At 48.2% G+C, this 16,000-nt stretch overlaps 1 protein-coding gene across 3 annotated transcripts in view; it reads right to left on the bottom strand.

The window, feature by feature from the left end:
• The window catches only part of CREB1 (cAMP responsive element binding protein 1), a 37,500-nt gene extending 36,862 nt beyond the window's left edge, over positions 1-638 (bottom strand). For 2 of the 3 annotated variants that reach the window (XM_088459101.1, XM_088459102.1), the window contains exon 1: positions 393-638. The gene's annotated coding sequence lies outside the window, so the exon portion shown is untranslated. The remainder of the gene's footprint in view (positions 1-392) is intronic. The other variant, XM_088459100.1, reaches the window with a different exon arrangement.
• Between the last annotated feature and the right edge of the window lie 15,362 nt (positions 639-16,000).

Raw genomic sequence — 16,000 nt, 5'->3', positions numbered from 1 at the left:
TGTGTGTCGCGATTTATGGGGGGGGGGGGGGGGCGCGCCCCATCTCCCCCCGCCCGGTGACCCCCCACCATGCCTGCCCAGCACACCCCGAGCTTGGGCTGCCGGCCGCCCGCTCTCTCTCCGCCGCCATTATCCTTTGTCTGGCGGCTCTCCGTCCCCCGGGCCAGCAGCAGCAGCGGGGTCTCCGTCCTGACAGGCGCCCAGGAGCCGGCGGCCGGGTGGCGGGAGAATGAGAGGCAGAGGCGCCGGTGGTCTCCCCCTGTGTGTGTGTGTATGTGCTGCTGCTGCCGCCGCCGGTGCGGCTGTGAGGAGAGCCCGGTGCTGCGGCCTGCTCCAGGCATGGACTCCATGCCTGTGTCTCTCCCTCGCCTCCTCCTCCTCCTTCCTCTTACCGGGTTACACTGCCTCTCCTCCTCCGTCACTGCTTTCGTTCGCGGCTGCTGGGATCTCGCTGGGCTTTTTTTATTCTCTTCCCCACCACGTAACACACCGCGTCAGACTACACCTCCGCCGCGTCACTGTGCTGCTGCTGCTGCCCGAGCCTCAGACTACACCTCCGCCTCCGCCGCCGCGTCACTGCTGCCCGCGCTCCCAGTGCTTCCTCCCTCTGTGCTGCTGGGCGGCGGCTAAGGACATTGCGCTCAGTCTGTGCCGGGAGGGGAGGGGGCGGGATCTGCTCTGACAGGGCAGCGGCCGGGCCACAGTGGGGCGGCCAGCCAACCAGCGCGCAGGGAGGGGCGGGGCCGAAGGGGGACGGCGGCGGCGGCTGCAGTGCGCCTGCGCAGTAGGGAGGGTTACGGAAATGTACGAACGTTCCCGAGTCTCTGCTCCGAGAGACATTGCAGCAGCGCAGTCACAGTCAGTCACACACACACTGAGGGACTGGCTGCGGGAGCAGACCAGCATAGGGTGATGGTTCTCCCAATCTCCTGCTGTGTCCCGGCTCTCCCGTCAGGGGGTCTCTCTGGTAGGGTCAGGCCATCTTCATAAACTGATTTTTTTTTTCTTTCATTTTAGCTCTAAGCTGGCATTAAAGCCGGGGACACACTGGTCCAACGTGTCGTTTTTCCCAGGCCGAATCGGAACGACATATCGGCCGGTTCGCTCAGTGCGTACGCCCAATCTGCGCGCTCCTCCGGTCTTCCGCTCGGCATGTGCTGCACGGCCAACCGGACGATATATCGCTTGCGGCGCCATGCAAGGTAATGAAGGACGGGACAAGGGATCGTATGGTCCTTCATTACATATTTCTGATATGTACCGCGGATACGATATGGCGGCCGACGGTGTTGAGTACCTGCCTACGGTTCCTATTTGTTACATGTTATTCGCAGTTACAGATAAAGTACGCGTGCACACATCGGGCCTGATTCTGAGATAGAGAAAACCGCGGCTGCGTCTGCTGGCGTTCGGCGAAGTTATGCAAATGTTGCTACAAAGCCCTTCCCCGGTGTACATACCCGTGTCTGAATGCGCAAAGGACTGAGACTCCCTTTCTGAACGTCTTGACGCTACGTGAACACCTGCATTGCGTGTGGCTCTGAATCAGGCCCATGTTCCACAGCACTTGTTTTAGAGAATATTTTGGTCATTTGCATTAGGGATGGGCATCGATCTTCGTTGTTTAAAAAAAAAAAATGTTCCGATGTTCGTGCCCATCGTCGGACAGCTATGAGAAGGCAGCAGTGGGCGTCCCTATGCTCGGCTGTGCGTCGATGTTACCGATGTTTACGCTGTTGCACATCGTCGGACGGCTATGAGAAGGCAGCAGGGGGCGTCACCGCTGTGCTTTGGAATGCATTAGCATATTTTAACAGCTGCGATCTGTGACAGAATGCAGTTGCATCAGCGAAGATCTCAGAATCTGGCCCACATGTATACACACATGCACACTAGATTTAATCTTTTGTCTACAGCCAATTAACCTACCAGTATGTTTTTGGAGTGTGGGATGAAATCAGAGCACGTGGAAGCAAACACGTGGAGGACATACAAACGCCATATATATGGTCCGTTTAGAGATTTATCCGGAGATGGACATTAAATGGGTTACCATCGATGATGCCATTAATACCTTCCATCGATGGAAGGAAACAATAGTTTGTTTAAACCTATACTGTGCAGCACAAATGCAGACATGTGACCACAGCAGTCCAATCAGAGGAGGGCATTGCTAATAGGGCGAAGCGACGGGGAAAAAATAATCTGTCACCTAATCACCATTGGAACCCAGCCACTGATGGCAGAGAAACATCAACAGCAAACCATCGATGTTTGCTAAACATCTGATATGCTGCTTAATAATTTTTCTTCTGAGGAAGGGGAAGTTTATCTATTACTAGTTATTTATATATAGTGCACACATATTACGCAGCGCTATGCAGGGACAGCTGTATGCAAACCGATGGATTACGTACAACTCCAATCGTTATGGATCTGTACTGCACATGTACCGATCTGTGTCTACAACAATACTTATAGTGCCCCCTAACCCATTTGGGATGGGAAAGGGGTGGCAATGGGCAACACAAACATGGGGAGAACAAGCAAACTCCACACAGATAACATCTTGGTGGGAATTGAATGCAAGACTCCAATGCTATAAAACACCAATGCTAACCACTACTACATATGAATCCATCTGAGGTTGTATGACATAAATATTTGTCTTTTTTTTAGAAATTGAAAACTTTTTATTATTTTCAATGAAAGTGGGCACAGATCAGGAAATGGTAGAAAACAAAGCCTTCTAAATTACTAGAGCCCTTGTTAATTAAAAAGGAATCAGTGCTAAAATCAGCAGTAGACATACGCCACCTGCATGCAGTACATCAGGGTAACATCTATGACCGTATCATTATCATTGTTTATTTGTACAGTGCCATAAACTCTGCAGCGCCAAACAATTAGTGGAAGAGCTATCACATAAGCAGATGTCAGCGGTTTAGAAATCATCAACTATTGCGCCCACGATTTGAAACCACCAACCAGTCAGGCAGGTAACACAGGGCCGAATTCAATTAGAGGCGAAAAGTTCGGTTTGGCGAAAAGTATTCGCCGATTTGCGCTTTTCGCCTGTTTTCCGGTTTTTGTCCTATTCAATTCCAGGACATTTTTGCCAGCGCGAAAACTCCATAGGCGAAAACAGGCGAATAAGTTTCTCCACTCAGAGGCAGGCAAAATTCGTTGCAAAATCTTTATTTTGGGATACAAATGTGGGGACTTGATTCAGAACCCTTTGCACACCCCCCCAATGACTAATAAGGCAAGAAAGAAAAAAAACACCCTAAAAAGTACTTGTCATTTTTTGGGGTGAAATTTTAAAAAGTGTTGGAAAATGGGGAAAAAGTAGTGGGCCTGGTATTTTGGGGGCTAGGATGAGACAGGTGTTTTTAGGATTGCACGAGGCTGCAGCCGGTGTATTTTTAAGATTTGTTAAATCTTCACTTTAGAGACACCAAAATATACTAGTACCCATTTACATGTACCCCAAATTTAACTGCAGTATTTATATTTCTCAGAAAAACATTGCTTTATATCATTTTTCCACACTTATGCATATAATAGCCCTTTGCCTCAATATAAGATCACTAAATACTTTTATTAGGGCTATTAATACTCTTCTATATTGATTCCCTGGGTCAGTAACGCTTTTTAATGGGGTACAGACTGATTTCCCCAAAATATCCTTTTCGCTAGTTTTGCTATTCACTACATTCGCCTATCTGCGTTTTCGCCTGTTTTGGAATTTAATAGGGAGAATTCGGCCCACAGTGGTAGGAGGCATTACGTGTACATAATACTAGATTTACTGTGACATTAATACTACAATAGTACTGATCAAAGTGTCTGCCTCAGTATTATGCATTGATGACAGCTGATGATCGCTGGGAAATCATCAATATATCTAGCTATCGATGTACAGCGCATGTGTGAAGGAGGGGGTGTAGCCATTAAGTCGATATTTACAATGTTAACATTCATAATATTCGACACCACAACGACAAAAGTTATAATGTCGACATTGTTAAAATTACAAAAACAAGGGGTTAGGCGCTAATGAATAAAAAGATATATAGTCAGGTGCATAAATATTGGGACATTGACAGAATTTTCATATTTTGGCCTCCATTCACCACCACAATGGCTTTGAAATGAAACAAACAGGATCTGCTTTACCTGCAGACTTTCAGATTTAATTTGAGGGTAATTCCATCCAAATCAGGTGAACGGTGTAGGAATTACAACGGTTTCTATATGTGCCTCCCTCTTTTTAAGGGGCCAAAAGTAATTGGACTATCAACTCAAAAGCTATTTCATGGACAGGTGTGGGCTATTCCCTCGTTATTTCATTATCAATTAAGCAGGTAAAAGGTCTGGAGTTGATTCTAGGTGTGATATTTGCATTTGGAATCAGTTGCTGTCGACTCTCAATATGAGATCCAAAGAGCTGTCACTATCAGTGAAGCAAGCCATCATTAGGCTGAAAAATCAAAACAAACCCATCAGAGAGATAGCAAAAACATTAGGTGTGGCCGAATCAACTGTTTGGAACATTCTTAAAAAGAAAGAACGCACTGGAGAGCTCAGCAACACCAATAGACCCGGTAGACCATGGAAAACAACTGTGGTGGATGACAGAAGAATTATTTCCCTGGTGAAGAAAAACCCCTTCACAACAGTTGGCCAAATCAAGAACACTCTCCAGGAGGTAGGTGTATATGTGTCAAAGTCAACAATCAATAGAAGACTTCACAAGAGTGAATATAGAGGGTTCACCACAAGATGTAAACCATTGGTGAGCCACAAAAACAGGAAGACCAGATTAGAGTTTGCCAAACAACATCTAAAAAAGCCATTACAGTTCTGGAACAACATCCTATGGACAGATGAGACAAAGATCAACTTGTACCAGAGTGATGGGAAGAGAAGAGTATGGAGAAGGAAAGGAACTGCTCATGATCCAAAACATACCACCTCATCAGTGAAGCATGGTGGTGGTAGTGTCATGGCGTGGGCATGTATGGCTGCCAATGGAACTGGTTCCCTTGTATTTATCGATGATGTGACTGCTGACAAAAGCAGCAGAATGAATTCTGAAGTGTTTCGGGCAATATTATATGCTCATATTCAGTCAAATGCTTTAGAACTCATTGGACGGCGCTTCACAGTGCAGATGGACAATGACCCGAAGCATACTGCAAAAGCAACCAAAGAGTTTTTTAAGGCTAAAAAGTGGAATGTTATGCAATGGCCAAGTCAATCCCCTGACCGGAATCTGATTGAGCATGCATTTCACTTGATGAAGACAAAACTGAAGGGAAAATGCCCCAAGAACAAGTAGGAACTGAAGACATTTGCAGTAGAGGCCTGGCAGAGCATCACCAGGGATGAAACCCAGCGTCTGGTGATGTCTATGCGTTCCAGACTTCAGGCTGTAATTGCCTGCAAAGGATTTGCAACAAAGTATTAAAAAGTGAAAGTTAGATTTAGGATTGTTTAGTTTGTCCCATTACTTTTGGCCCCTTAAAATGTGGGAGGCACATATAGAAACCGTTGTAATTCCTACACCGTTCACCTGATTTGGATGTAATTATCCTCAAATTAAATCTGAAAGTCTGCAGTTAAAGCACATCTTGTTTGTTTCATTTCAAAGCCATTGTGGTGGTGAATAGAGGCCAAAATATGACAATTCTGTCAATGTCCCAATATTTATGCACCTTACTGTACATATATATCTCTATAATCTTGCAAATGATCAACATATTTTTAGTTAATAGCAGCAAAATTACATATGTGCTTGTGAATACACATCTACACCATCACATACTGTAACAAAGACATGCAAAGAAAAAAGTATTTGTGCTGAAAAGACACCATTCATTTATAAAGTAGAATAGAATAATCAGGGGGTCTGATGTTCAATAAAAATATATATATATATTTAATGATATATTCTATATGTAATATTTATTTATTTGTGCAGACTAGAATATGACTAGCCAAATTGCAAATATTTGCATTTGAACATGTATAGACATACATATGTACCAACAAATACTACATATAAAAATACATAACACTAATTAAACAACAATAGTGATCACAATGACTCCATGGAGATCTCCAAGTCTAATCTATAAACGACACTGCTATTAAAAGGACTCAGGGCCTGATTTAGACCCGCTCGTGAGTGCATAGCGCTCGCAAGCGGGTCGATGGTGGGGCACTGCGCACGCGCCGCGTATGTGCATGCCCCGGAGCGAAAGAGAAATTCTCTCACATCGGGACTCACTACAAAAGGGGCGGCTGTCAATGTTGATCGACAGCTCGCCCCGTTTTGTAGTCGGGGCGGGGGGTGGCTACACAAACAGAGGCGTTCCCGAAGGAACGCCTGCCGTTTGTGGGAGGCATCACTGACATCACCAGTGATGTCAGTGGAGAGCTTCCTGCTCTGTTAGAGCTGGAAGCTCTCTGGGGCTTGCGATGGACGAGACCCTACCACAAGGGTCTCGTTGCAAGCCCCGATGGTCGCGACCATCACCTGGCCGCCCGCAAAAGCTGTGGGTGGTCACAAAAAACCCCCCCCTGATTCAGAGCGAGCGCTCTTAAAGAGCGTCCGGCTCTGACTCAGGCCCTCAGTCCATATATTCATAAAATATCGCACCTGGTTTTAAGCTGCAAATCAGATGCAAATGGAAACATGAAAACTTGTATAGTCACCACTCTCCACTAATGTTAGTAGTCAGCACAGTATGCTGTGCGGGATTAGGCAGTCCAGAATATCTCCCGTGCTGTAAAGAGTGGTGCAGCGAATGTGACCCCCCATTCCTGGGGGGTCAGGGTACAAAGCAGACTGTAATCCTGGTAAACAGACCATAGGCAAGTCCCCGTCATTAACCTTCCCCACTGTCAGCATCAGGCACCAGTAATAGAACATTGCTGGGCCTGATGCCAGGCATTCTTCTAAAAAAAAAATCAAAGACATAAAAACTTATATTTATGCCCATATGCTGAGGCGTACATAAGGCAGGGTGGACAGGCTGGCACCAATAGCGTATTTATCAGTATTAGGCCAGGCATACATCACATACACAATTGCCCATGTTTTGTAATACTGGCTTTTCTTGCAAAATATGCATTCGCTATCAAGCATCAATAAAACCTCATAAACCTAAACCTCTGTAAGACGGCAGGCTCAACTATGGGCTGGATTCAGAGATGTGCGCAGCGGCTGTGCGGAAATAAGCAAATGGCGCAGCCGCCAGGATTTGTATTGAGGTGCCCACCGGAAGCTTTGCAAATCCAAGTGACTTCGTACAAAGATGCAGCATCAGTCGGAGGGCAGGTGATAATCAGCCTTTTCAGGAACCCTACGGCCACGCAGAATTGCCGCCGGAACTAAGATGCCGGAGCCATTTTTACTGTGTACGGGAACGGCAGTCGCAGGCTGTGCATTCTCTCAAACGGTCGCCTATCCTACCCCCCCCCCTCCTCATTGGCACCCACATATGGTCCCTGCCTGTCAATCAATTTGAATATATCATCACTGCAAGTGACAACGAAAATGAAATGAAGTGTGACTCATACACTTAAGGTGCGTACACACTGGGCGATAAAGTGGATGACTGAACGATAACGATATCGTTATCGTTCAGTCGTCCACTTTATCGTCCATTTTTAAGCCCAAAAAGATGAACGATGACGACGACGCGCGTTCCCGCGGGTCGTTCGTCATCATCGTTCATCGGGCTGACATGCAGGCCAACCTGATGATCTCGTCAGGTTGCTGCATGTCAGGGAATGGGGGAGAGAGCCCGGCGCTGAACGATATCGTTAATGATATCGTTCAGCAGCTGTGCTCAATGTCATAAACGACATTGAGCACAGCCTGCCGGGGACACACTAGACGATATCGCTCAAGGAGCATATCGTCTAGTGTGTATGCACCTTTACGCAGATTACCGGTAATCTGCCCATCTCTGTATCAGGTCCCCTGTCTTCTAATATAAGGGAGCAGGTGCGCAGATCTGTGTACTGAAATTGTCTGAACCACAACCCACCAAGCGAAAAATGGCAACGGAGCGCAAGTGAAGACAGTGTGCTATTCCTAGTTGAGACACACTTGAGTATAAAGATATTAAAATTCAGATTTTATTAGTATGCATTAAAAATTTATTCTCTGGGGGATGTGGCTAGACATCAATCACAGGCAGACACACTCCTCCAGGGGTCTGTGAATGAATTCCCATGGGGCCCCACTGATCTGAAACAACTGCCATCTATGAGCTCTCCATCTCTTTCGGACTTGAAACACCTCTACAGTACCTCAAACCCAACACCCAATCCAACCCTCGCCTCAAACCAGGCACCCACTCCCACCCTCAGTGAGTTGGCGCTCAACGCCTGGCCTACCTTTAGTCTTCACCCTCCACACGCTATTAATTTGAGGCCACACCAGCTGCACTGATCAGACAATGAGATGAAGCTGTTACCATGGTACGGGATGCCAGCGCTCAGGATCCCTGCAGCCTAACCCCCCCCGAGTCTAACCCTCCCACTCAAGTGCCTAACGTTAACCCTTCCCCTAACCCCACTACTTACTGTCGAGATGCCAGCGGTTGGGATGCTGGCACCGGGGTTCTGACTGGTATCCGGATTCCGGCACCAGCATTCTGAGCACTTCATCTACAGTGATTGCAGTTTCCACTCTCTGCAGACCCTCCCCGTGCCTCTATCTGCTCCCAATGGTGGACCCACTCACTCAGCACACAGGCACTCTGAATTTACAGATTACCTTGGAGTCAAACGCTACCGGAACCCTAGTATTGCTTACTGGGTCCGACTGTGATGGTCTCCGAGCTGGCACCCTACCCTGAGACCAGAAGGGCGCCCTGCCCTGATCTTCACCCCACTGCTGGCACTTTGCTCTGTCTCTAGGAACAGGCACGTAGCTCTCTTGTAAATTTATGTGCATGATGTTGTGGTGGTGGGTGCCATAATGAAACCTCACTCTAGCTCTAGAACAGTGCCAGAGTATAAGGCTCACCTCCCTGAGCATTATTATTCCTGACTGCTGGACTCGAACCCTGATCCGGCCTGTTACTGACTACGGTTCTTGCCTACTCCTTGGGTTCCTTTGCTGTGGTTTCCAGAATTTGACTTCTGGCTCTGGTTGATGATTATCCTGGGCAGTCCTCTGACATGTCTCCTGAGATATTTGGTTCTGACCAGTGGCTAGTCTGACAACCTGTATACCGGGTATATCCCCTTGGGGGAGGTTCCAGGCGAGGACCACTGTCTTGCCTCTGATCTGGGAGGCGACAAACCTTATTGCCAGTAATTAATCCTTTTAACCCTTGAGTTTGTGACACTGAAACTTACCAATACCAGCACAGTGCTTACCTTGCCACACTAGAGCACCATGCCCATCTCTGCAACCCTCATAAATTGTCACGAGGCAAGCTCCCTTCAATTTAGATTTCAGTTTGGACAAACCCCTCCCAAATCTAAATCTCTCTGCAGATAAATCTGCCCCACCTGCAGTGCAGCATGGTTGTACCAAGATGCAAAGTTAAGGTGCGTACACAAGGTACGATATCTATGAACGATAACGATATCGTTCAAAGATAAATCGTTCATTTTTATGCAGCGAATGACCAACAATGCGCGTTCCCGCATGAGTGCTAACGATATCTATGGTCGTCTGTACATGCGGGCCAACATGGACGATTTCATCAAGATTTGCCTGTTCAGAGATGTGGCAGGATGATTCACTGTAAGATATCTATCATAGAGATCTATCTGTGTGTACACCCAATATCATATGTCCTGCACTACAGAAAGTCCAATGGAAATCGTTCAGTGATATCGTTGGTTGTGCAGATCGTACCGTGTGTATGCAGCTTTACCTGCTCTTATTTACTCTTTTCCCAAATCTGAATCGGGCCCAATAATCACCCCGTTTCTTGCAGAGTTTCCTTCCTGCTACTAAGGTCTGCAAGAGCTACAGACACTCAGGTGAATTACCCTGTATCTCACACTGACAGCACCCACTGACTGCTGCAGCCCAGGATTCTTCAGCAGCAGTCTACCAGTACTGGGTTAAAACGATATTTCCTGCTACCTAAACTGATCTCTCACTTTTGTGTAACAACCATTGACACTGGACTGCCCTCTATCAGGTCAACCATATAACCTGCTTACATCAGCTCTAATACTGATTCTGTCATTGCAACACCACCTTGTGGGCAGCATAAGATATTGCAGGCCAAGAAGTTCTACCTCGTTATCTCCAGAGCTGAATGGCATTATCTGTTACAAGATCTCCTGCTTCCTGCCACAGGATCCATTCCTGCTCCAGTGCCACATTATCCATACCACCCATCCATCACAGGTTGCCTGTCTCCCAAACCACAGTGCTTCCGTCATCTTTTTGTCCTGGCTCATCTCACCCATTCCTTCTTTAGCTGTGACATGCTCTGTAGCTGTGCCGCGCAGTTCTTTGGATCCACCTGCATCATTACCTCTGCCTGTCTTAGTACCCATATACTCCTAGGACAGCCTTACACTCTACTCCCCTATGTGTAGCGACTGTGTCCTCTTTGTGATTTGACTGCCCTCCTGATGTTGGCCAGGGAGATGACTTTTCTGCCTCCTTGTTCTGAACAGCTTTCTATATTGAGTCACTCTCTTTGGGAACGCTTTCCCATGACGCAATGGGCTCCATCCTTCTTGCGTCTCTGCGATCCGTAAACAAGGTCACCACCATTGTCCTGTAATGCCTACAGGCAGAAAATCCCACGCCAAAGGCCCGACTGAAAAGAGGGCCAGCTTGATGCAGGTCCTGATATGACTGAATCTCTGCATAACTCTTATTCTGGTAATGACTCCACTCCTATCACCAGGCAAGACTTCTTGAATCTTATTAAAGACACAGAGATCCAAAAAGGTTCTCCACTCCCGGCGCTCCGAAGTTACTGCTATCGGTGATCAGTCTGACCAGGTGGATTGATACCTTGAAGATCTTGTTACTTCCCAAACGGTATTGGAGGAAGACATTTCACATATCAAGGATGATGTTTCCTCCATTCTGGATTATCAAGAAGTTGGATAATAGAGCCAGGAGGAATAATCTATACCAGAGGTTCCCAAATGCGATCCTCAAGGCTCCCCAACAGTTCAGGTTTTAAAGATACCCATGGCTGAGCACAGGTGACTTAACTAATACCTCAGTCAATTAGATTTAACCTCCTGTGCTCAACCATGGATATCTCTAATACCTGAACTGTTTGGGTGCCTTGAGGACCACATTTTGGGAACCTCTGCTCTATACTATCCAACCCCTCTCCTTCCCCCTAACCCTCTGTTCCTGGTGCCTAAACCTAACCCACCCCCTAGTGTCTAAACGTAACCTCCCCATACCCTAACCCTCCCCCCTTAGTGCCTAACCCTCCCCCAGCCCCCCTACTTACCTTCAGGATGCTGGCGCCAGGATTCTGACAAGTGTTGGTATTACGGCATTGGTATTCTGACCGCTGGCAATCCTGTTGTCGGGATACTGAACATAGTGTTCACTCTAGCTCCGGCGGCAGGCAGGGCGCCGGAGCTAGAGAGGACAACGGCGCGCCCGCCCGAAAAGGGGGCGTGGTCATGAAAAGGGGGCGTGTCTATAAGATGCGTCCCCTTTTTGTCATACTTGGGGGCGTGCCCGGCGCTTACGGACATGCCGGGCAGCCCCCAAGCGCTGCAGAAAGGGAGAATAGATGCCGGGCGCATGCACCCGGCATCTATTCTCCGGCGGTGACCGGGTCACCGCATGTTTGTCCACCCGCGGGACACTGCGTCCCGCGGGTAAGAACGGCACCCGCAGGCTGTGAGGGCAGGGCGCTTTTTGCCCTCCAGAAGGAGGGCAGGGCGCCGCGCCCTGCTAAAACAGCCTAGCGGGAATGCTACTGAACATATCCTGGAAAAGATCTCCACTAGACCAACAGGGCATTAAAAATACTTGAGCAGGGCACAGATTAAGGCCAGGGACATGGTAATTGATGTCAGCACAGGGGAGAAGGCCCTCTCCCTGCAGCCCCTCCCCCCCGGCTCAGGGCGCCATTGCCACCCCTGAGCTGCTCCCCCTCTGAGACTCCCAGCAGCCACTTTCTGCTTTCAGGTCTCCAGGAACACTGGATCCGGTCTCCCTGTATACCTCTCCCAAGGGCCAGGCTATAGAGCGCTATTTCTTACCAGCCACTGCGGTCTGTGTAGTTGAATTTAGTGCCCTCTGCAGTTATATTGTATGCTCTGCATTGTATGTGACTTGTGCTAGCGCTGCTGTCTTCCCTTTCTTTCATTATAACCCTGGAATACTGAGGTATAGGGGGTTTATTGTACCTCACATCTACCTATATTTGTGAGGGCTATCACATACTGTATATCTGTGTTGCGCACTACACTGTGACATGTACATATATCTGGATTACTCACTGCACTGTGCCAGATTGTGTGCTACAATTATCCTTGTAGCTATGTCCAGCAAAGGGAAGAATAACAAGCAGCCTGCTGCTCCCACTCTGGTGTCTTGCAAGTCCTGTTTAGTCCTGTCCTGTTTAGTCCTGAAGGCTTAGCTTCAGAGGATCTCATTCAAGATGGTCTATGTGCATCTTGTTATACGGCACCTGGCCCCACAGCCCCGGCATCCTCTCCTCAGGACCATCCCTGGGCTTCTTTTTCACAGGTGTTGGCAATAAATTGTGGACCACTGAGCAGTCCCGGTGGTAGATCCCCCTATGGGATGGCTACAGCAGGTACTCCCTGCAAATCCTTTGCCTCCCCCATGGGTAGACTTATTTTCTACCTCAGTGCAGAGTCTAGCTACCTCTACAGCCTTTCACCAAATGCACCAAAAGGAGAGACCCTTACCTAGTAAACCTACTAAGCGTGCTGTGTTATCTTCCCAGTCCACACTGCTATCAGATTCTGCGTTATCATTTCGGGAGGCAGAAGACGCAGACCTTTCTCACTCTGACTCCCCCTCGGGAGAGGAGGAGCCCCCTTCTAAATTGAATTACCTGCACTTGTAAGAGTGGTAAAATCAATTCTTCAAATAGAAGAGACAGACCCACTCCTAGGGCAAAAAGAACAGAAAGTAGTTTTGCCAGAGTTTCCTCACTCAGATCAGCAATCTGATCATATGTGTGAAGCATGGAATATGCCTAGTAAAAAGTTTCAGCTGCCTAAACGCTTGATTTCCTTTTACCCTCTTCCGGCTACTGATTGCACTAAATGGGAAGTTCCCCCTGCAGTGGATTCCCACGTGACACGCCTAGGTAAGAACGCCACCTTACCTATCCATACTGCAATCTCCTTAAAGGAGACTACGGATAGAAGGATGGAAGCTTGCCTGAAGTCTATATACTCTCTTACAGGAGCTATTACTCTTCCTGCCAGGGCTACGGCCTGGGGGGCAAAAGCCATTGAGAGTTGGGCAGATGCCCTAGGAAATACATTTCCCTTCCAGGGAATAGCTGTTCTACATATCTCACATTAGAGATGCAGCCTCCTATTTATGGGAGGCGGCTTTGGATACTTGTCTCCTAGCTTCCAAGGCATCTGCTACTTCTGTGATAGCCCGCCGTATTGTTTGGCTTTGCTCATCTAAAGCAGATTCGGACTCAAAAAAGGCTTTGGAGTTTCTGTCTTATTCTGGGGAGATCCTGTTTGGCCCAGAATTTGACAAGATTGTGACTACCTTGGCAGCATCCAAGACGGCGTTGTTGCCCTCTGCATCTACTACGAAGCCTCGGATGTCATCCTTTAGGTCCTTTCGTCCCCAAGGAAAAGCTAAAGGTCAGTCCTTTCCGCGGCAGTCAGCATCCACTAATGCCTCCAAGCCTAGGACCAAACAGGCCTGGGCTACTAGACATTCACATACCAAATCTGAGGACAAGCCTTCAGCCTGACAAGGTGGGCCACCTCAGATTCCTGGGTAAGAGAAGTGGTCTCCCACGGATACGCCCTCTCATTCCTGAGGCGGCCCCACCAGCAGTTCTTTTGCACAGGACCTCCATTGGATCCAAGCAAAGCCCTGCTCCTAAAGAAGGCCATTCAGTCCTTACTGCTGTCGGGGATAATGATTACGTTCTCCTCATCACAGCGTGGCAAGCGCTATTATTCTACCCTTTTCTTGGTTCAAAAGCCCAACGTGTCTCATCGGCCTATCCTCATCCTCAAGTCTCTGAACGAGTTTATCAGGGTGTCCAGGTTTCGTATGAAAACCCTACGCTCTATTGTCCTGGCTATGGAGCCTGGGGACTTTATGGTGTCTCTGGACATTCAGGGCGCTTACCTACATGTACATATAGTGCCTTCTCATCAGCAGTATCTCCGGTTTACTGTCCTACAGCAGCATTACCAATATCAAGCACTGTCTTTTGAGCTTTGTACAGCTTCTCGGGTCTTTACCAAGATCATGGTGGTTATGGCGGCAAATCTTCGTCGTCAGGGGATCAGACTGCTCCCATACTTGGACGATCTCTTGCTCTTAGCAAGCTCCCCAGAAATTCTTCACCGCCACCTACAAGTAACCATTGCCGTTCTACAAACGCACGGTTGGCTGATCAACTGGAAAAAGTCTTCCCTGACCACTTTTCAAAAAATGGTACATCTGTGAGCCTTCCTGGACTTTCAGGCTCAGAGAATCTTCCTGACAGCAGACAAAATCTCTGTATTACAGCACCGAGTGCACAGTTTACTCCACAGTGGCCGAGTGTCAATTCACTCTGCGTTGCAGACCTTGGGATCCATGGTGTCCACCTTCAACATGGTGGAGTTCGCTCAATTTCACTCCAGGCCCCTAAAACACCTGATCCTCTCCAGTTTGGAATGGGCTGCCTCATCTCTTCAGATCCCAGATAATGAGCCTCTCTCTGAAGGTTTGCCTGTCCGTATCCTGATGGCTACAGACGTACCACCTAAACAAGGGTCGCAAGCCTCTGTGGGTGGGGCGCAGTGACTGGCCAGCACTCCTTCCAAGGACGCTGTACTCCAGCCCAGGCGATCTTACCGATCATCGTCCTGGAACTCTGAGCCATTTACAAAGCCCTCACTCTGGCTCAGGATATTCTGCAGGGCAAGCCTGTACAAGTACAGGTCGACAACACCACGGCAGTGGACTACGTCAATCACCAAGGAAGCACTTCAAGTCGATCAGCAATGGCAGAAGTGTCCCACATTCTCACATGGGCTGAACGCCATCTCCCAGCCATCTCCACAGTATTCATCCTGGGGATTCTCAATTGGGAGGCGGATTTCCTCAGCCATCAAGACGTGCATTTCCAGGAGAGTGGTCTCTCAATCCAGAAGTCTTGCAGCTCCTGGTGGACAAAGGGGGGTCTACCGGACGTGGACCTCATGGCCTCATTACACAACCACAAGCTTACAGTGTACAGGGCCAGGACAAGGGACCCCAATGCAGCCTTCGTGGACGCATTATCTGTGAAATGGACCTTCCATTTGGCATACCTCTTTCCTCCGGTCTCCCTTCTGCCTCGAGTTCTTCGGAAGTTCAAGCAGGAAGGAGGCACGGTCCTGTTGGTAACCAACTCTGGATTGGCCCAGATGCCATTGGTACTCCAATCTTCAAAGTCTCTCCATAGAAGTTCCTCTCCAACTTCGTCTATGACCAGAACTGTTGTCTCAGGGTCCCTGTCTACATCCAGACCTGGCCCGTCTGTCTTTAATGGCTTGGCTCTTGAGATATCCCTCCTAAGGTTTAAAGGCTTTTCCAGCTCTGTGGTCCAGACCATGCTCAGAGTGCGTAAACCGGCCTCTGCCAGGATTTATAACAGAGTGTGGCATACATACTGTATTTCCAGTGGTGTGCTACTAGAAACTATGAACCTCAGGTTTTTAGGGTTTCTTCAATCCTTGCCTTTCTTCAAGCTGGATTGGATCTCGGACTCCGCCTAGTCTCTCTGAAAGTGCACATCTTTGCTCTGTCCATCTG

Source organism: Taudactylus pleione, unplaced genomic scaffold (genome assembly GCF_031769625.1).
Source record: "Taudactylus pleione unplaced genomic scaffold, aTauple2 ptg000896l, whole genome shotgun sequence".
NCBI lineage: Eukaryota > Metazoa > Chordata > Amphibia > Anura > Myobatrachidae > Taudactylus > Taudactylus pleione.
This window is presented reverse-complemented; position numbering and strand designations above follow the sequence as displayed.